The 21989-nt window shown below is 34.7% G+C and overlaps 1 protein-coding gene across 1 annotated transcript in view; it reads right to left on the bottom strand.

The window, feature by feature from the left end:
* LOC141296285 (neuronal PAS domain-containing protein 3-like) overlaps positions 1 to 21989 on the bottom strand; it is a 55568-nt gene that overhangs the window by 15571 nt on the left and 18008 nt on the right. The gene's annotated exons all lie outside the window — the stretch shown is intronic.

The raw sequence follows: 21989 nt of genomic DNA, 5'->3' as shown, positions 1-21989 counted from the left end.
AGGGGGAAGGCGCTAATCAAACTTTGACAATGTTTTAATTGTATTTACTAATAGCATGAAGCGGAGCCTCTGCAAACATGATAATTGCTTTAAACTCTACATGGCAAATGAATAAACCTCAGCAGGCTGGTGTTAGATGTATTTGCCTCCATAACAAACTTGGTTTTGTAAGCACACTACTTACTTTTACTTCAGAAAGCATTCAAATCTAATTACAATATATCGTTTTCAAACGACAGTGAACAAAATAACGTATTTCTCATACTATAATACATCTCTTACCAGATGAGAAAGGGAAAAAAAGACTTCAAGCCTTGATCTTAACACAAGGACACCTGACGAACAAAGGAGGTTCTGCTAATTTGCCGTAACACGCTTGATTAGAGCCAAATTAATTGCACATTTTAACTTGTCTTGACATTCAACATATTACAAACAGGTGCCAGAGGAGGTTTAGTGTAAGGACAGGACAGTTTGAGAGATAAAACTGTTAACAAAAGGTCTGTCGATCTAAATGCTGACTGTGCAAATGTAGCGTATATTTATTTGGGCCAAATATGAACCTGAACCACAAAACCAGTCATAAGTGTCATTTTTTTTTTTTTTAAATAAGCTTTCCATTGATGTACGGTTTGTTAGGATATTTGGCTGAGATTCAACTATTTGAAAATCTGGAATCTGAGGGTGCAAAAATATCTAAATATTGAGTAAATATTAAGTTTTGATATATTTACAGTAGGAAATTTAGAAAATATCTTTATTTTCATATTCACTATTGCTACAAATATACCCATACTACTTAAAACTGGTTTTGTGGTCCAGGGTCACGAATTGTTGTTTGTGGTGGAAATGATGCCATTAATATCGTCATAATTTGTGTTAAATTCATATTTAAAAAATCTTTACACAAACTCTACAATCGTAGTAGTACAAATTTCATAGTTTAGGATTGAAAGTCTGGGTTTTGGACAGCGTCTTAGTAACTATATAAAATGCATTTGAAAAGTGACAAAAATAAATGAAGGCACATTATATAACAAGAAGAAAAAAATCAGTTTTAATAAAATCTAGCTGAATAGACACCATCGGTTGTGGGTTTGGACAGCTGTATTTCCTCATTTCTCTCTCTCTCTCCTTCTCTCTCAGCCTTTTTTTCTCCTCCCTCTTTCTTTCTGAGAACATGAATTAAATGTCATTTAAAATCTAACTAGTCCTTTATCACTCTGGGGAAAAGGCAGAGCCATGTTATATTTAGTCATTTCATTTCTTCTGATTAAATATGAATTACTATGAAATTTTTCTCATCATCTAACACACAAGAATATGCCAACAGCTTTTTAATACACTATATAAGCACAAACTTCAGCTCTAAGAGTTTAATTCGCCTCTCTAATCCAATCACATCAACCTTATTTCTCTTATCAGAGATTCCCATTTTGAATTAAATGAGCTCATTAGTTTTAATCAAAGGCAGAGAGATCAAAACTTGCACTTAAATGCTTTAGATCAGAGCTGTCAGTCAAGCGTAGAGTTCTATTTGACTAAAACACAAGATCAGAGGCCGCTGCAACTCGCCGTTTTCATTAAGAATGAGATGGGCTTAAAGATACGCTGTCCTTTTTTGACACGTGCGGCGCTCGGACGGAGAGAGGTCATTTACACGTGCCCTCTGCGACCTCGCTTTGCTGTTAATGACAGGAATATGAATTATACAGTAAAAGCTTTGTGACACACACTCGCGCTCCCGCCTGAACGATACTCTGAATTTCAGGATTTCCCACGTGTCGCTGAACCATAACAAAGAATGGGAATCCTGCCTGATTTGCTTTTCCCAAAGATGAATAAACTATGACTACAAATACAATAAGACACAAAGTTGATAATACAGTAAAACGTATAAATGTAGAGTAGTAGATCACAGCAGTATCCATATCGACTATACAACTCAACTTAAATTCCCATAAATAAAATGATAAAACCAATAAACATCAAGTTTTAAAATGGATAAATTTGTTCAAAATAACCCAGTAAACACACATTGCTTACATGCCAATGAATAAGTGTTATTAATTGGGAATGTTTTATTTTAAACATCTGATAAACTTTGTAAAGAGATAAACATCAGAAAAATGTTGTTTTAAAATCTTGGTTCTTGTTATAATTTGTTGTTTTATATATGAAAACGATGCAAATATGTAAATCTTCCACACCAATTTCCATATCAAATACAAATTTTGACAGTTATAAAAACAATTTACTGTATAACGCAGAATTTAATTTTTAATATAAATTAAAAGTTTATATTAAAAAGAACTGCTCTACACAGTAATAGTTAATTGGCTATACATAGTGGTGTGGAATATGTATGCAACAATATATATCTACAAAGCAAATTGATTCTCCTTTTATGTGTATTTAATTTGAAAAATTTTGAAATACCTTTTTATGTTATAATAATAATAATAATTTTTATTATTATTATTATTTATTATAATTTATGTATTTATTTTTAACCCTTCAATTTTTTTAATCTTTTCAAATGTCGGCATTGTCTATCTCTGATGTATAACTTTTATAGCACGTTCTAATAAAAAAAAGTAAAAAATAAATAAATAAATAAAAGAACTGCTCTGAGACTCAATTTATGAGGCATTTTACCATTACTTTTAAGAAAAACTCTTAAGAAACTTAAAGGTCATTTTTGGTTTGACTTGAAGAAACTGTGACAGAAATATGTTACTTAATGTAATTATAGTACTACTACGGTTAATAAAATTATTATTAAAACATTATTCCTTATGGAATAATCGGCAGAAAAATTATTTACCAGAAAAACATAAATACACAAAAAATATAAGAAATAAAATAATTTTATAAAATAAATTAATTAGAGATATTTTTGATTATTAAAATTGAATGAAACTATTAAAATGGAACCTAGAAAATGAATGGAAAACGGAATCTCATTAAAAAAAAAGAAATTTGAGGGGGAAAATGTATTTTATAGGGCCTTAAAATATAATTTTTGTTAAACTTTTAATAAATTGTTGTTAAATTATGAAGGTTTCTTGATTTCAATTAAACAGACATGCTTTTTTGATTAATATGTTTTATCGGACCATTAAAACAGAGTACAGTTTTTTTTTTGTTGCATTTTTTAGGATAAACATTGTCTTAAGTAGCATGGGTATATTTGTAGCAATAGCCAAAAATACACTGTATGTATCAAAATGATTGATTTTTCTTCATGATTTTTCAATCATTAGGATATTTAGTTCACGTTCCATCAAGATATTTTATAAATTTCCTACCGTAAATATATATACAACTTAATTTGAAAACTTAATTGAGAACTTCATTTGGACAACTTTAAAGGCAATTTTATCAGTATTTACATTTTGCACCCTCAGATTTCAGATTTTCAAATTTCAAATCTAACACAAAATATATGCTTTTTTAATACACTATATAAGCACAAACTTCTGCTCTAAGAGTTTAATTCGACTTTCTATTTCAATCACATCAACCGTATTTCTCTTATCAGAGATTGCCATATTGAATTAAAAGAAAAGTGTGTATTTGATTTATATCTAAAATCTAAATAAGAAAAAAGGAAATGCTCAACAGTTTAAATCTTCCACATAAATGTACACATCAAATACAAATTTTGACATAATTATGTGGTATAGTGTCAGCTGCATTGTCTAGCAGTGTAAAATGAAAATACATTTACTGTATGTTGCCTCTACACTGCATTAACAGGTCTGTGAACACAGCGTGTGCAAAGAAGATGTGCTGTATTTATTCATCTAAAAAAAAACAAAAAACTGTTGTTTTCTACACATATGAGCTTCCAGCGCTTCCATGTCTGTAGTCCAGCGAAAGCCCAGCGGCTGTAGGAATGTGGGCAGATCTGCTAAATCATCAATATCAGCCAATCCATGAGATTAAGGGAATCTGCTGTGTGTGTCGAGAGAGTCTTATATGTTCGACTTAAACCAACATCCCCGCAATGCACCTGTGTTTCAGCAGCAGCACAATAGTCCACACGCTTCAACTTTTGTTTTTGCGCTGTGTATATGAACTCCCTTGCAATTCATGCGAGACAATAACACAGAAAACCATTCATATCTTGAAAATTTCTCAGGCATCCTCTTCGTGGAAGAAAGCAGTTCTATGGTCTTTAAAACCTGCCCCTTGTATAAAACTGACAATATCTGACATGACTTTTTAAAAGGGAAATATTATTTGTGTTGGACGGAGGTGAATTTATGATCTGGAAGGCCTTGGGATTAATTTTCTTGATGAAACCTTTGAGAATGAATGTGTCTGGGAGTAAATGATGAGATTTTAAAAGTATTACACTCCTCGCTGAGAGTGTTGACCATCAATAACCACCTGGCAGGTCTGGAGGTCCTCATCCTCACGGTACACAGCCTAGACGTACACGACACGCTCAGTCTATGACTTATAGGCCTGTTGGAAAGCGTGAGTACTCTGGCTAATATTGCTCAATTTACATTTATATAAATATTAGTACCAATTCCGGATGTCAGGCGTTTACTGTACAAATAAATCAAGATTAAGCATGCAGGCTGTTGGTATTTCAAGCTTCAGCAACATTTCAGACTGGTGTGAGGAACAGGATCTGGTCTGAGTCTGAGAGATGAAGGCTTTGCTCTGTACGTTAGTAATGTAGCTTTGCAACTGGAGTACTGGAGTAAATTGCATGGAACAACATTTTTCTTTTATGCCAAAAATCATTAGGATATTGGGTCATTCCAGCTGAAATCATCAAATGGTCCCCACCTGACCCCCTCAGATTTGTCTGAAAAAAATCTATGTGATGGCTAATAGATCATATACAAAATTTCAGATCTCTACTGTGCATACTTTTTTTTTTTTTTTTTACAAAAAATCTGTAAAAAAAAAAAAAAAAGTTTGGTTTTTACACTGTTTTGGCATCACAGTCTGAGTGACCATGTTCAGACTGAAATATCTCCAGAACTAGTTGTGCCAGGTCCATGAAATTTTCTGGGCTAAGAGTCTTAATCCAGAACTGCATGAATTACATCTTACATCTGCATGAATTACATCTGCATGAATTACTGCATGAATTAGCAAATTCTGTGACATTCTGCATTATATGGTAAATTCAATTTTAATGATTGGATTCTGTGAATTCCGTCTGGGTTTTCGAGCATCTGTAGTAAAAAAAAAAGTATATAATTTCCTTTTTTTTTTTTTTTCTGAAAATGACTAATCTTGTGGTAGAGAGGACCCTATTTGTCAGCTGGGGTTGTGCGGATTACTTTGAAGATGCCTAAATATGGATTTTGGACTGTTGAAAAAGGCCTCAGGTGAGCACCATTCACTTGAAGAAAAATCCTGGAATGTTTTCCTCCAAAACCTTAATTTCAGCTGAAGAAATGCAGATTTATACATCTTAAATGGACTGGAGGTGAGAAAATAATGAAGAAATTTTCATTTTTGGATGAACTATTCCAAGTCCTAATGTTCATCTAGCAGACGTTTAAGTGCAAAGTGATTTTTCAAAACAGTTCTGAAGTAAATAATTTGGAGTTTCTGTGATGCATTCCTCTGAGACAGCGCTCACAATGCATTATACACAAGCCGCTGTTACAGACACTTAAATCTGTGATCAATATTTAATCCCGCAATAATGAAAAAGGATTCCCCGGCAAGAAAAGCTCGGACGCGGGTCTGAGATGTCACCACGCTGCACAGCGAAACAAATGACACTTAAGCTAAAGTAAACGCAGCAAATCTCTGCAGAAATATTATTTGGGGAAAAACAGCCTGAAGAATCTAGACCACGCTGGATTTTAAATCCAATCTCAAGGAAGAATCATGCAACAAAATAAATAAATGAAGAAGGAAAACAATTATATGCACACAAAAAAAACAACAGAGGCCATATGTGCTCTACAACAGGAAAGGGAAACACACAAGGAAGCATACGGACGCAGAACTGCCCTGGTGATAAATGGGGTGCAGTAAAACTTTACATTGTACTATTTGTCTTTTGAATAATCCATGCCAGAGACGGTCCCAGTCTTCACTGAATAAGAGCCTGTTTCTTCTCTCTTTCGTCTGCAAATAAACTTCGAACACACTGTGGGTCCCTACAGTAAGTCAGGTGTGAAGGTTTGTCAGCACTTGCAGTGCCTTGTCTGTTTTCTGATTGCTTTATGAGGAATCAGATGCATGTTGGGACGCTACAGCTGTATAACGCCACTGCAATTTCTCTTTAGAGGCAGATTAAAAACCAGAGGCTCCAGACGTGGATCACTGGATCATGAAAAGCACCTGTGACAACAATAAAAACAGCCTCTTCTCAAGCTGTGCTAAGCAGCTCTCTGTGTGATGTTTTACATGGCTTGATATGGACCATTGCAGATTAGAACTACATTTTTGAGTGGTGCTTGTTTGAAGGCTCAGGTGGTAAAAAGAGCTTATCCCAGAGTATCTGTTAATAAGAAAAAATATGCTTATTTTGTGGGAAAAACAAGAAACACTGCAACACTTCAATAACCTTGAAATAAAATGCAAAAATTGTTAATGCATCTCAGAGACCCTCTATTTGATCCGAACCCCTGATAGAGAAAAACAAGAAACAAGCTGTAGAGGGGAGAACAGGTGAAGACCAGTGCGTCTGGACTCCTGGAAGACGAGAGGAAAGGTCATGGAGTGAAAGATCGTCTCAACAATGAACACGGTCCATTCCAGCAAGCACATATGGAAGGAGTTTGGGAGAAGATCGGTGAGGTCACGGGAACATCGGAAAAAAAAATGCATGGGGGAAATCACCAGAATACAGATTAACAGACTCTTCATGGAGCAACATACCCTCTAGTAAACGAATAAACAGATTGAGGAGATGTGGCAGAACTGCCATTAGAATGACACCGAGAGAAGTGGTCTGTTTAAACAGAAGGAAATGAAGCTTCTGCCAGATGTCCCGGCACCCATTAGCAGCTAAAGGTGCAGGTGTCAGTGGCCTATGGCTCTGTGAAGCCCATCAGCCTGACCCCTGTGCCCTACACACTAAGAAAGCAAGTACACAGGAGTCAGGAGAAAGCAGACAGTCTGACAGCTACACGTCACATGACCCACTCAAATAGATCAGGTGCTTGTGCTAAGATTCTCAGAGATAAACTGATTGCAGGAAGTCCAAAAGAGTTTAAAAGTAAACTAAAAGAGCAGATTTTTACCTTTTCTGAAGATAAAGCTACAGTTCAAGGCTTTTGTTTGTGGTTGCTATGCAGTTACTATGGTGTTCTAAGTGCTTTTAGCACATTGCTTTACAGTCAGTCTGGTGATCGGACTGCATTTTAGCACACTGATATGGTGTTCTTTAGTGTGTTTTTAGTATGTTGCTATAGTGTTTTTAAGTGCTTTAGTATATTGCTATGATGTTCTTATTGTTTTAATGTGTTGCTATGGTGTTGCTATGGTGTTCTAAGTGTTTTTCACACAATGCTATGGCGTTCTGAGTATTTAGTATGTTGCTATGATGTTACTATGATATTCAGAGTCTTTTTAACACACCACTCTGCTGTTCAGAGTGTTTTAGTAGGTTGCTATGGTGTTGCCATGGTATTCAGAGTGTTTTTAACACATCACTATGCTGTTTTGAGTGTTTTAGTATGTTGCTATGGTGTTCTATTTTTTTTTAACACATTGCTATATGGTGTTCTAAGTGTGTAGCATGTCCTATGGAGTGTTTTTAACACATCACTATGGTTTTCTGAGTGTTTAGTATGTTACTATGGTATTCAGAGTGTTTTTTACACATCACTATGCTGTTCTGAGTATTTTAGTATCCTGCTATGGTGTTGTGAGTGTTTTTAACATTGCTATGGTGTTCTGAGTGTTTTAGTATGTTGCTATGGTGTTGCTATGGTATTCGGAGTGTTTTTAACACATCACTATGATGTTCTGAGTGTTTTAGTATGTAACTATGGTGCTGCTATGGTGTTCTGAGTGTTTTTAACACAATCCTATGGTGTTTTGAGTGTTTAGTATGTTGCTATGGTGTTCTGAGTGTTTTAAACACATCACTATGGTGTTCTGAGTGTTTAGTATGTTGCTATGGTGTTGCTATGGTGTTCGGAGTGTTTTTAACACATCACTGTGGTGTTTTGAGTGTTTTAGTATGTTACTATGGTGCTGCTATGGTGTTCTGAGTGTTTTTAACACAATCCTATGGTGTTTTGAGTGTTTAGTATGTTGCTATGGTGTTCTGAGTGTTTTTAACACATCACTATGGTGTTCTGAGTGTTTAGTATGTTGCTATGGTGTTGCTATGGTGTTCGGAGTGTTTTTAACACATCACTGTGGTGTTTTGAGTGTTTTAGTATGTTACTATGGTGCTGCTATGGTGTTCTGAGTGTTTTTAACACAATCCTATGGTGTTTTGAGTGTTTAGTATGTTGCTATGGTGTTCTGAGTGTTTTTAACACATCACTATGGTGTTCTGAGTGTTTAGTATGTTGCTATGGTGTTGCTATGGTGTTCGGAGTGTTTTTAACACATCACTGTGGTGTTTTGAGTGTTTTAGTATGTTACTATGGTGCTGCTATGGTGTTCTGAGTGTTTTTAACACAATGCTATGGTGTTGCTATGGTATTCAGAGTGTTTTAACACATCTCTATGGTGTTCTGAGTGTTTTAGTATGTTGCTATGGTGTTGCTATGGTATTCGGAGTGTTTTTAACACATGTGCTGCGTCCGAAATCGCATACTGCTTCAGTAGGTACTACATTTAAATTCAAACGTACTTCATGACCGTTAAAACCGTACGTTCTATATAGTATGAATATGGGTAGTATGAATGGAATTCGGACGTACTACATCCGCAGCGTCTCCACTTTCCGTCATTTTTTTCGAATAACGACACCACTCCTGGAGCCTGAAGTGTCCATGGTATGCCTACTGCAGAATTCGGGCGGAAACAGTAGGTCATCCGGGTACTTCTTGCCTACTGTATTTCAAATACTATGAATTCGGACATACTACTCGCCTCACATACTGTTTCTCGTGTTCTATATAGTAGGGAAGTATGCGATTTCGGACGCAGCGATGGTTATGGTATTCTGAGTGTTTAGTATGTTGCTATGGTACTCCAAGTGCTTTTAACATATCGCTATGGTGTTCTGAGTGTTTTAGTATGTTGCTATGGTGTTGCTATGGTATTCGGAGTATTTTAACACATGGTTATGGTGTTCTGAGTGTTTAGTATGTTGCTATGGTATTCCAAGTGCTTTTAACATGTCGCTATGGTGTTCTGAGTGTTTTAGTATGTTTCTATGGTGTTGCTATGGTATTCATAGTGTTTTTAACACATGTTATTATGGTGCTGTTCTGAGTGTTTTTAACACATCACTATGGTGTTTTGAGTGTTTAGTGTGTTACCATGGTGTTGCTTTGGTATTCGGAGTGTTTTTAACACATTGCTATTCTGTTCTGAGTGTTTTAATATGTTGCTATGGTGTTCTGAGTGTTTTTTTTAACACATCACTATGGTGTTTGGAGTGTTTTAGTATGTTGCCATGGTGTTCAGAGTGTTTTTAACACATCACTATGGTGTTTAGAGTGTTTTAGTATGTTGTTATGGTGTTGCTATGGTGTTCAGAGTGTTTTTAACAGATCACTATGGTGTTTAGAGTGTTTTAGTATGTTGTTATGGTGTTGCTATGGTGTTCAGAGTGTTTTTAACACATCACTATGGTGTTTAGAGTGTTTTAGTATGTTGTTATGGTGTTGATATGGTGTTCAGAGTGTTTTTAACACATCACTATGGTGTTTAGAGTGTTTTAGTATGTTGCTATGGTGTTGATATGTGCAATGTTTGTGAGAACATACTGATTAATGTGTCAAATCTACGTCTATTATTATATATTTATATATATTTACCCTTTCCAACCACTGAGCAGGACATAAAATAAGTCAAAGATTGCTTTCAGTTATGTGCTGTGCATGTGTATTTATGCGATGTGCTTCAATCCAACAAAACATATTTTTTAATTATAAATCTGGAGCTGTGGCTGTTTTCTGTCACACAGTAGAGGACAGTTTAAACCGAAGCTATAAAAGGTTTGTTGTTTGCAGACGCTGAAGGACCACTGCCTCAAATTTCAAGTTCTATCGATTCGACACAGTTGTGCTCTCCTCTGAAGTCATCCGAGAGTCGTATTCTTCAACCCTCTTTTTTCCCTGCTATACATCAATAACAGATTTACTCACAAACAGCGTTAAAAATTAATGTATGTAGCTTGAAAGACTGAAAACATAAGCTATTTGTTTGTTTAAAAACATCAGAGAAGGATGCTAATACATACAAAGCACACAAACAAATGTACGGTGGCGACCCGTATGGTCTGTAAACATCTATCGAGAGTTGTATCCTCAGCAGACCCTCAGGATATACCTCTATAGCCACCGTAGCGTAGATATGTGTGTAATGTCCCTGTTTCCATAGCAACCCCATTTTGACATTCACTATAATATGTAGCTGGCATCCATTCACACAATGCAACAATATATCTCTGCTAAAGAGGCAAAGCAACAGCAAAACACAAGACTTGAACCTTTACAATCTACACCATGGCCATATAAATGTATGCAATACATGAAATTAATAGAGTTTATGTGGGATATGACATGTAGGATGGGAGGTATGACCAAAGTATCAAATATTTCACATCTTGCTGACAGTATACATACAACACAAAAATAGAAATAAATATATTTATTATATTTATTTTATATAAATAAATATTTAATATATTACTTAATATATTAATTTTTTTTAAAGAAAAAAAAAGATTAAAAAAATAATTAATACTTAACAAATGGAAAGTACTTTATCTAATATATATATATATATATATATATATATATATATATATATATGGAAAATATGCAACTTGATGTACTTGATTTTATGTAAACACATTTTTTATATAAAATATTTTACACTTCTGAAAGTCTAAAAAGATTAAATAAATATAAATACAAATGATAAGCACTTCATCGATTATATTCTGTATTATTTTTTTTCTTGTACTTGATTAACTTGATTTTATGTAAACTTGACTACAATGCAAAAACAGCTTCATATATTATAAATCAATGTAAGTTAAAGCAATTTAAAAAATATAACTCTGAGTCACATCTGAAACCATTAAATAGCCATTGTATGGTATTTTTGGATATACCATCATAAATGCTTGAGCAGAATCCCTGCTGATTTCTACACCACCCAATCCTACAACATTGTCCAAATAAAGAAACTTAAACAAGATGCTAAAATATGCAATACAAGACCAGGCTAATGCAAAACGCAGCAGAACAACTTTTCCGCGAAGGCAGTAAATATCTCATCAGGACAGGCCCTGTGTGTCAAGCACGCAGAGGTTTAATTGCAGGCTTGATGAATTTGTGCATTTATCACTCAGTGACGACATGACACCGCAGTGATAACCATAAACACAGGATATCAATTAGCTGCTGTTAACACTGTTTTAATTATTCCTTCATCTGAAAAAGTCAGGCAATAATCAAATTTGGGCTTGTAAATGAATTTCAAAGTGGTGTAATTGAAGCACTCTTTTCCCCTCAAATGAACGTACACATGTAGGCGTAGTCGTTTGCTTTAAAGAGCAAATCAAAAATGGATGTAGGGTCGTGTTTACCTGTGGTAATGGATTGCGTGAATTTTCACCACCACAAATGATGAGAGAATGCAACAACTTTAGGATTATTTTATTAACCGAAAAGTGCAATGCGATTTTAAAACACTTTCAAATGGGGGTCACATAATGCATGATTTTATTTATTTATTTTTTTCCTCTGCCCTGAAATCCACTTATAAAGTTAGTAAAGTTTTTTGCAACACAAATGCATAGTAATTAGTTTTCCCTAACTACCTGTCTGACCTTAAATATAGAAATAGTTTTGTTTTTGATGCAGTGGCTTTAAGAAACACTCCTTCACATGTTTTTCTCTTAGATATATTATAATTTTTAACAAATCGAGCATCTTTGTGAAGCTGCATCACTGTGGAAAGTTAATAAAATTGATATTCTTTGTAAATAAGTTTAAAAAGTGCCAAAGTATGCAGATCAGACTGAAATGATGAGGACCTTGTTAAAGTGAAAAGTTCAGTCAAAAAAATAACAAATAAAAAAACAAAAACTTTTTGCTGTGAAACACATATTTTGAAGAATGTTTTACTTTTTTGTTCATACACTGTCATTGAGTCATTGAGGTCCAAAACAACACTTTCAAAGAAGTACAAAAAAAATCACAAAGATGTTGCTTATTGCACATAGTTATGGAATATAATAATAATATAAATTTATGTTGTTTGTAAATTTTGTAAGCAACATATATAAATACAGTTTTTGAACAGTACGATTTTTTATGTTTTTCAAAGAAGTCTCATCTTCTCACCAAACCTGCATTTATTTGATCCAAAGTACAGCAAAAACAGGAACATTTTAAAATATTTTTTACTATTTAAACTACTGTTTTCTATTTGAATACAATTTAAAATGTAATTTATTCCTGTGATTTCAAAGCTTAGTCACATGATCCTTCATAAATAATTCTAATATTCTGATTTGCTGCTCAGAAAAAAAGATATTATTATTATGTTGAAAACAGCTGAGAAGATTTTTTTTCAGGTTTCTTTGATGAATAGAAAGTTCAGAAGAACAGCATTTATCTAAAATAGAAATCTTTTGTAAGATTATAAATGTCTTTATCATCACTTTTGATCAATTTAGGCATCCTTGCTAAAAAAGTAGCAATTTCTATAATTTTTTAGCCAAAAAGAGACTCCAAGCTTTTGATAAATGCTGAGCAGATAAATGTTGATCTTTGAAATTTTCCATTAATCAAAGAATCCTGAAAAAAAAAATTACTCATCTGTTTTAAATATTGATAATAATAATAAAAATCAACTAAATCAGCAAATCAGCATAATAGAATGATTTCTGAAGAATCATGTGACACTGAAGACAGGAGTAAGGATGCTGAAAATGTAGCTTTGATCAAAGGAATAAATTGCATTTTAAAATATATTCAAATAGAAAGCAGTTATTTTAAATAATAAAAATATGTCACAATATTACTGATTTTACTGTATTTTTGATTGAATAAATGCAGGCTTGGTGAGCAGAAAAGACTTATAAACATTAAAAATCTTTTGACTGGTAGTGTACATCATGATATCTCGCAGTCGCGGCCATGCCAAACACAAACCTTGACCCTTTGCACGTGACACATAAATACTGTAACACAGGCTGCCGAATATTACGATGGATGATGTGAAAAGTGTGTACGCAGCAGTTTTCACAGAGTTCGGTGACATTACAGTATGATTTTATGATGACAGCTGGAGGGAAGATGAATTCTGTGTTCACAGACAGTATTATTGACACCAAACAATCATCAGCTCGCCACAAAATCTAGCTGGCAGTCTAGGATAAATATAAGAAACTGCATAGATCCCTCATTATTTAAAGCCACATTACATAGGATCTAATAGCATTTCGTTGGAGTGCATCGACTTGAAGTTTAGTCTTTTTTAAGGTGCATTGTGGGATGCAATTTTACCACCTGAACATGATTTTACTGTCCATTCTGTGTTTGGATCTTCTCATTGCAGGACAGAAGAAGCGGTCAGATAACCTCTGCCCTCCACTACAGCTTCATCCACCAGGTCTCTGCAGGGGAATGCTGGAATACTGCACTCATCTATTATTAATATGGTAATGAGGGTGAACCGGTGACAAGGCGGGCAGTTTTTATCAGTCTTGGGGTCGGATCGGTCCCTGTGTTCTGGAAGAAATCCACACACCCACCCCGGGAGTGCAGTCAACACCAGAGAAATACAACCCGACTACAAAACCCACGCTAGCCGCCTGCCACAGCGAACCACTGGAAGTGTTTTAATTCTCCATGCGGATGCTGCTTTTCAAATCACAACATAGCGTAGCCACGGATGAGGCCGTGTGAGAGAGAGCGAGAAGTTGAACACGGTAAGTGTCGTCTGGAGTGAAGGGTTCTGCGGTGAACAGGTGTTGCAGTAATAATACTTGTCACAAAGACAATTTCAGTCAAAACTAATGAGTTGTGAACCCAGGGGACTGTTCACATCAGAGGAGCACATGGCAGTGCGTTCAACCTATAACGGCCTCTAAAACCAGATTGAATCTATGCGGCTTGTGTTAAAAAAAAGAATTTAGACTGTCAGAAAAAAGCCAAAAATTATTGATTTATCTATATATGGATCAATAACTCAGTCAATATATGAAAATTTTGTGTTTGCTTTCTCATGTCACTTTCAAAATCATCAAAAATTGATTATTTCTGGGAAAAATATCTGTTTAAAAAGATTGGGGTCAGTATGATTTTTTTCCCTATAAGAAATTAAAACTTTTATTCAGAAATTATGCATTCAATTTATCAAAAGTGACAGTAAAGACATTTGTTCTTCCCAAAAATCTTTCAGGTCCCACAAATTCCTTGGTTTTTCAGCATTTTTGTTTATTTAAACCCTTTCCAACAATGACTGTATGATTTTGAGATCCATCTTTTCACGCTGAGGACAACTGAGGGACTCATATGCAACTATTACAGAAGGTTCAAATGCTCACTGATGCTCCAGAAGGAAAAATGATGCATTAAGAGCCAGGAGTGAAAACTTTTGAACAGAATGAAGATGTGTACATTTTTCTTATTTTGCCTAAATAACACATTTTTCATTTAGTACTGCCTTTCAGAAGCTACAGAAGATACTTACATGTTTCCCAGAAGACAAAATAAGTTACATTTAGCCTGTTCTTCAAATTTAAAAAGCTTATAATGCATTGTTTTTCCTTCTGGAGCATCCGTGAGCGTCTGAACCTTCTGTAATAGTTGCATATGAGTCCCTCAGTTGTCCTCAGTGTGAAAAGATGGATCCCAAAATCATGCAGTCATTGTTGAAAAGGGTTCAAATACACAAAACTGCTGGAAAAAACAAATAATTTGTGGGAATACAGACTTGGTGAGTATCTTCTTTCAAAAATCTTACTGACCCTAAACTTTTGAAAATAGTAGTTTCAGAACATATTGTGTAAAACAGAAGTTCAATATATATCTGAAATCATCATCAGCTATTGAAAAGCCTATATTTATTGGTCACTAATAATGTTTTAACGAAATTATTTTCAAAGAAATCAAATTGACACTTCCATCCTTTCATATTTTTATCATTTTACTATATTTGTGTTTCCAATTGAGACAAATAAACTCAGACAAACGAGAAAAGGCCTGCAACCCATCAGTGTCAGGACACACTATTAGACTCATGTGCAAAATATTAATGAATGTAAAACGCTTCACTTATTGACCGAGGCAGGCAAAACTAGAGGCGCAAAAGGTCACGCAGCTACATGAGAGGAAAAAAACACACAGAAGAGAAACATGAAAATGCACTTTATAAATCAAAAGCCTCTAATGGCATTCTAATTTAGGAGAGAGCCCTCGATGGAAGTTGATAGAATTTGGCATGTCATTTTAGCCCCGGCCGCACTTTTCCTTTAATCAAGTAGCACGAAACGGAGAGATGGAGGCGGGGGGAAACAAGGGAAAGAAAGAGAAGGAAAGATTGAGTGATTGAGTATGCGACGCGAGTTTGCGTGCGCGTGTACGAGGAAGAGAGAGAGAGAGAGAGAGAGAGAGAGAGAGAGAGAGAGAGAGGTTGCAGCTGGCTGCTTTACGCCGCGACGTTCAAGCATGACTGACCTATTTCATCAGGTCTGTCAAAACCTTGCACTGATACATGTTGACAACATTTAATCTTAAAAATTGAAAGAAATGAATTAATATGCAAATTCCATCAGCTTTGTAATAAAAATGTCCTTGAAAAAAACAGAGAACACCACCCCAGAGGAACGCTGCGAATTATCCGGGCTCCGTTGTTCCTCAAGTTAGTCGGAGGTACACAAGTCCACCAGGAAATCAGCGCGGATCTGACTTGGAAATAATTATGATGGAGAAACAAAGCCCTAGCAGGTTGAATAAATGGAACGGCGTGGGGGAAAAAAAAGAGGCAGGCTGCTTTGTTATTCACTTTGAATTAATAGGATTACTTTGAGATCCATATACACCTAAAATCAACACCTCGCTATCAATGCGCACAGAACGAGAGAGAGGGGGGCGCAGGGCTTCCCGCATTACGAATTCAAGTAACAGTGGGACACTACGGGGAAAAACAGCGGCGTTGCCTCATTCTTCGCGAGACGGAACAATTCTACGGGGACGGAATCTTACAAGACAAAGATTAGCCGTCCAAAAGGAGCAGGTGGCTAGCATGAGCTCTCCTGTGGAATTAACTGAACTATGGGGCCTAATTATCTGTGGAGAGAGCGCAGCGAGGACAGAAACTTCACTGTTTGAAGGACAAATGATTAATTAAAAAGAACAGCTCACCTCCGCTCTGATCTTTGGACAAAACGGCACGCTTCAAGCCCCCATCTGAATAAAAGCCTAAACTAGAGGCCGACAGATGACCAACAGCCAAAGACTCTTAGGCTAAAACAAAGACAAACTGCTGATACAACAACTATTTTATGCACAATTCACTTTTGTATTACCTTATTCAATACGCATACACTATTTATTTGTTTGTTCTATCTTTGTTTACATTACAGAACCAGTTAAAAGTTTAAATGACAAATTGGAACCCTTTAAAAGGGTTAGGGTTAATTCCATTTAAAAGTTTATGGTCAGTAACTTTTTATATTCCAAAAAGTTAATATTTTTATTATATTTTATTTATTACCTATTTTAAGTAAATGCTATTTCTTTCGAACTTTCTTTTCATCATAGAATCTTGAAAAGGCAATGTATCACGGTTTTCACAAAAATATTTATCAGCACAACTTTTTTCAACATTGATAATGATAAGGAATGTTTTTGAGCAGCAAGTTATCATACGTGACCATGGACCACAAAACCAGGTCAGTTTTTTCGGTACTGGGATTTGTCATCATCTGGGTAAAGCTGGGTAAATAAGCTTTCCATTGATGTATGGTTTGTTACGATTTGGAAAATCTGGAAAATCTAAATATTTAGAAAATCGCCTTTAAAATTGTCCAAATGAAGTTCTGAGCAATGCATATTACTAATTAAAAGAAATTAAGTTTTGATATATTTACAGTAGGTTAAAAATTAAGTTTTGATATATTTACAGTATATTTACAGTAGGAAACACAACATATCTTCATAGAACATGATCTTTACTTAATATCCTAATGATTTTTGACATGAAGGAAAAATCTTTTTGACCCATACAATGTATTTTTGGCTATTGCTGCTACTGACTGGTCCAGGATCAGATTTGTTTGTTCTTTCTTTTTTTTTTACATTACATATAGAATGTATGCTAAATTATTACTGAATTTAGTACCATTCAAAAGTTCAACTTTAAAAATTATCTTGAACAATTCAAAAAATATATTTTTTTATTTACTTAGTAAGGACACATTCAATTGATCAAAAGTGACAGCAAATAAATGTATAATGTTACAAAATATTTATATTTCAAATAAATGCGGTTTCTTTTTAACTTTCTATTCATCAAAGAAACCTGAAAAGAAAATGTATCACGGTTTTTACAAAAATATTAATCAGCACAACTGTTTTCAACATTGATAATGATAAGAAACGTTTTTAAGCAGGAAATTTGCATATTAGAATGATTTCTGAATGATCATGTGAAACTGAAGACTGAATGATGCTGAAAATTCAGCTTTCTGTCACAGTACTAAATCACATTTTAAAATATATTAAAATAAAAATACATAATTTTAAATTGAAAATATTTTAATGTTTTTTTTTTCTCTGTTTGTTTTACTTCTTTCAAAAACATGAAATACTCTTATTGACCCTAGTAAAAAAGTCATCGATTTAAAATAAACTTATTTTATACTAAGTATAGTTTAAGTTTATTAACATATCACTTCAGACTAACTGATATAAAAATTGTAAAAGCAGACTTTATATATATATATATATATAACAGTTTAGTATACTACAAGTGCAATTAGGTATTTTTATTAAGTACATAATATGTAAACATATTTCTAGCATGAAATTAATGTATTCTATATACATTTTAGTATATATTTAATTTTTAACTATGGGACCCAAAACTTTTAAACAATAGTGTGCGTTTGTTGCTCATTCATTGATTCATGCACTCACTCTTACATTGTGTAAGTAAATGAACAAGATTAGGATTGATTCTGAGTCATTTCAGATAAACATATCAATACAAATGATATCTGTTTGTTGATCCTCAAGTTTTGAGAACAATTCCTTTCATTCAGAAAACAAAAGAAGTTTGTGCGACTATATAAAGCACATACACTAATGATAAGAAACTAATTTCAGCAGTTTGAGTCACAAAAACTGGTGTCTTGATCAGTCAACACCTTCCTTTCCGTGTGCAACAGAAACTCTCCATCCTTTTCCTTCTTTTTCCACTTACCACCGTTCCTAACACATCAGAATGGGCTGTAAAATCATGAAAAATGTGCAGTCCTTACGGGGCAGCGCTCGCGCACATATATGTCCACCCAGACATTCATCACTCGGCAGGTATTGTCAGTGAAAGTTTAATTGCATAAACACTCCGTTACTGTCCTGTCATATTTCTTGTCAGGCTGGATTCTCTCTCTGGGTTCACTATCGCACAAAACTATAATTGAATTGCTAGCGAATCGCACCGGTGCCAAGGGGAGTTCGGCTTTATGAATAGAATTTGTTTTCTATCAGCAAGTCTGACAAATTGTGTCACGAGGAGGCGCGGGGCCGATAATTTCCCCCGTTTATTGGGCAAAGACCTGTTAGCTGCTCGCCCCTTATCTCTGCCCGCGTTGTAAAGCCCAACTAAACAAATGTGTATATATATATATATAGGAAATTTGGCAATGAAAGCGTTTGGCTTCTGCAGGGGGAGTGCTGGCAAAACATCACAGGAAATGGTGAATAAGAGCATTATTTTGTTCGTCCACTCATCTGAGACATGGGCTCTGAGGTCAAGAGGACTGAATAATCTGTGTTCAGAGGAAAAACACTTCATATATGGAGTGACGCACGCGGTGTCAGGAGCACAGCTGAACAATTATGAAACCACTCTTGAAAATTAAAATACTTTTAAATTATACTTGTGATGCCTTGTAATATATTATGGCTGATTTAAGAATACAGATTGCTTTCTTGTAGTGCATAATAAACTGAAATGAGACACACACACACACACACACACACACACACACACACACACACACACACACACACACACACACACACACACACACACACACACACACACACACACACACACACACAAGCATGTTTACTAACTGACGAACCTAAATCAAAAAGAGACAATCGTCTTATAAAACACTGAAGAGTTCATTTGCAAAAACAGATAACTGTTTTTAAAAATGTTCAAAAATGTTTTTTCCATTGTGCATTCCAATTAATCTCAATCAAACTGCAGTTGGGTTATTTTGATATAAAGTAAAAATTACTACAAAATACAACTAACAAAATAAAAACATAACATAATATTAGTTATCTGTTTTCTGTTTTTGCCAAAACACTCTTCATTTGTTTTGTTGCCTTTTTAACCCATTTCATACCTTGACAGCAAAATAAATAATGAAAACTACAGTAAATATGGCAATATTGTAATATATTATTACCATTTAAAGCCGCTGTTTTCTATTTGAATATATTTGAAAATACAATTTATTTCTGTGATGCAAAGCTGAATTTTCAGCATCATTACTCCAGACTTCAGTGTTACACATTCCTTCAGAAATCATTCTAAAATGCCGATTTGCTGCTCAAGAAACATTTCTTATTATTATCAATGTTGCACGGTTGTGCTGCTTAATATTTTTTTGCAAACGGACGACTTTCAGGATTCTTTGGTGAATAAAAAGTTCAAAAGAACAGCATTTATTTGAAACAGATTTTTTTTCTAACCTTATAAATGTCTTTACTGTCACTTTTGATTGATTTAATGCATCCTTGCTAAATAAATATATAATATTAAAAAAAAAAACTACTAAACCAAAATGATAAACAGTTGTGTACATTTGAGCCTTTGTTTATTCATTCATTTGTTCATGTAAACATTTGTTGGTTAATTTTTTCATCCATTCATTCTTAAATTTGTCTTTTCCTTCCTTCCTTCTATCAATCATAAAGAGTAAGTGAGCTTTATTTGCAAATAATTTCTTAACTTTATTCTCTAAATGTTCCTAAAAGGTCATTTTTATTTCACTTCCAGGGATAATTCCAGAAGAAAATGGGGAAAAAAACTAGTATACTAGTAATATTTGCCCAAGTAAACAAACATATGTGACCCTGCACCACAAAAACATATAAAGGTCAATTTTTTAAAATCTTAAATACATAAATAAATAAACTTTCTATTGGCTGAGATACAACTATTTGAAAATCTGGAAACTGAGGGTGCAAAACATCTAAAAGTAAAAATTAAGTCCTTAGCAATGCATATTACTAATCAAAAATTACGTTTTGATCAGGAAATTTACTAAATATCTTCATGGAACATGATTTTTACTTGATATCCTAATGATTTTTGGCCTAAAAGAAAATTATTACGTATCATTTTGAGCCATGCAATGTATTTTTGGCTATTGCTACTTAAGACTGGTTTTGGTCCAGGGCCACATATACCAAACTTGTTAGCACAGGCTTGGGTCATATTCTGTGTTTCTTCACCATATTACTAATCTAATAAGTGTCAATAGCTTAAAATTCGAAGGTAAACCTATGTGTGCTTTTGTTACTTTTACAGCGAAGCCTGAGCAAGAACTTCAGCCCGCAAACCAAACACACGAGCCTGATGATGTAGTACAAACACAAAATCCATAAAACGCATAAAACAAAAGATGATCTCGGGGTTCAGTCCTAACTGCCCTCTCATCCCGCAGAAGCCGAGCTCAAATTGGGCTTTTCTTGTGTGAAAGAGCCAAGCAGCTTTACGGAAAGACTTTCCCACCGCGCGACTCGCCGCGCACTCACTGCCTGGGAACGGAGGCGTAATGCTCGGCGCCTACTCCTTGCGCCTGATAAAAAGCCCTTTCTGACAACCTTATCAGCCAAATAAGCTTAAATAAAACTGGCTTCTAATAGTCTGGAGACCGCTTGATCCCGCCTTTGTCTTTCAAAGCTCCGAAGCCTTCCTCCTCCAGTGATCTTGCGCTTTCCTCGTGACAGAATTCTCAATCTTTTAGGCCGGCTAAGCTGTCATTAGTTTCTTTGTTCCTCTCGCCGGATTGTTTTGCATGTTTCTGTATGGTTTGATACTGAAGGGCTCATGACGGCTGAAGCGCTATAGACATTTGAAAAGCTTGATAATGCCCTTTAATAATAGCCGAGATGAGAGGCATCAGCATGTGACTCCTTAGTCCTCAACGCCGTCACCGAGAATAAAAGACCCTCAGAACGCACGCATACGCCAGACGTGAAAGATGACGCTCTCAACCCAATTCATTAAAACGAGAGCTGATCGATTAATTATATGATATGCCAATTAATTCATTGAATATATATCAATATTTGCTGAAAAAAGCTCTTAAATAAAGATAATTAAAAGACCTTACATGATTCTGGCAGACAAAGTGAAGAGGCATTATATTGTCTCTGTGTCTCGTGCAAAAAGTGTCAAGTTCATTGTTTTTTAACAAGTTAATGTGTTAAATTAAAACACAAAATGCATAAGATCCAGAGAAAATCAAACAGAAGAGGCTTGAGAGTATATAAATAACATAAAACAAAAAGGTGACTAGAGATGACTAATTTTGATGTTCCTATAAAAATGTTTTGAAAATAAGCATGAAAGGCACTAAAGACTATGTTTTTTGA

This window comes from Garra rufa, chromosome 21 (assembly GCF_049309525.1).
Source record: "Garra rufa chromosome 21, GarRuf1.0, whole genome shotgun sequence".
Taxonomy (NCBI): Eukaryota; Metazoa; Chordata; class Actinopteri; order Cypriniformes; family Cyprinidae; genus Garra; species Garra rufa.
This window is presented reverse-complemented; position numbering and strand designations above follow the sequence as displayed.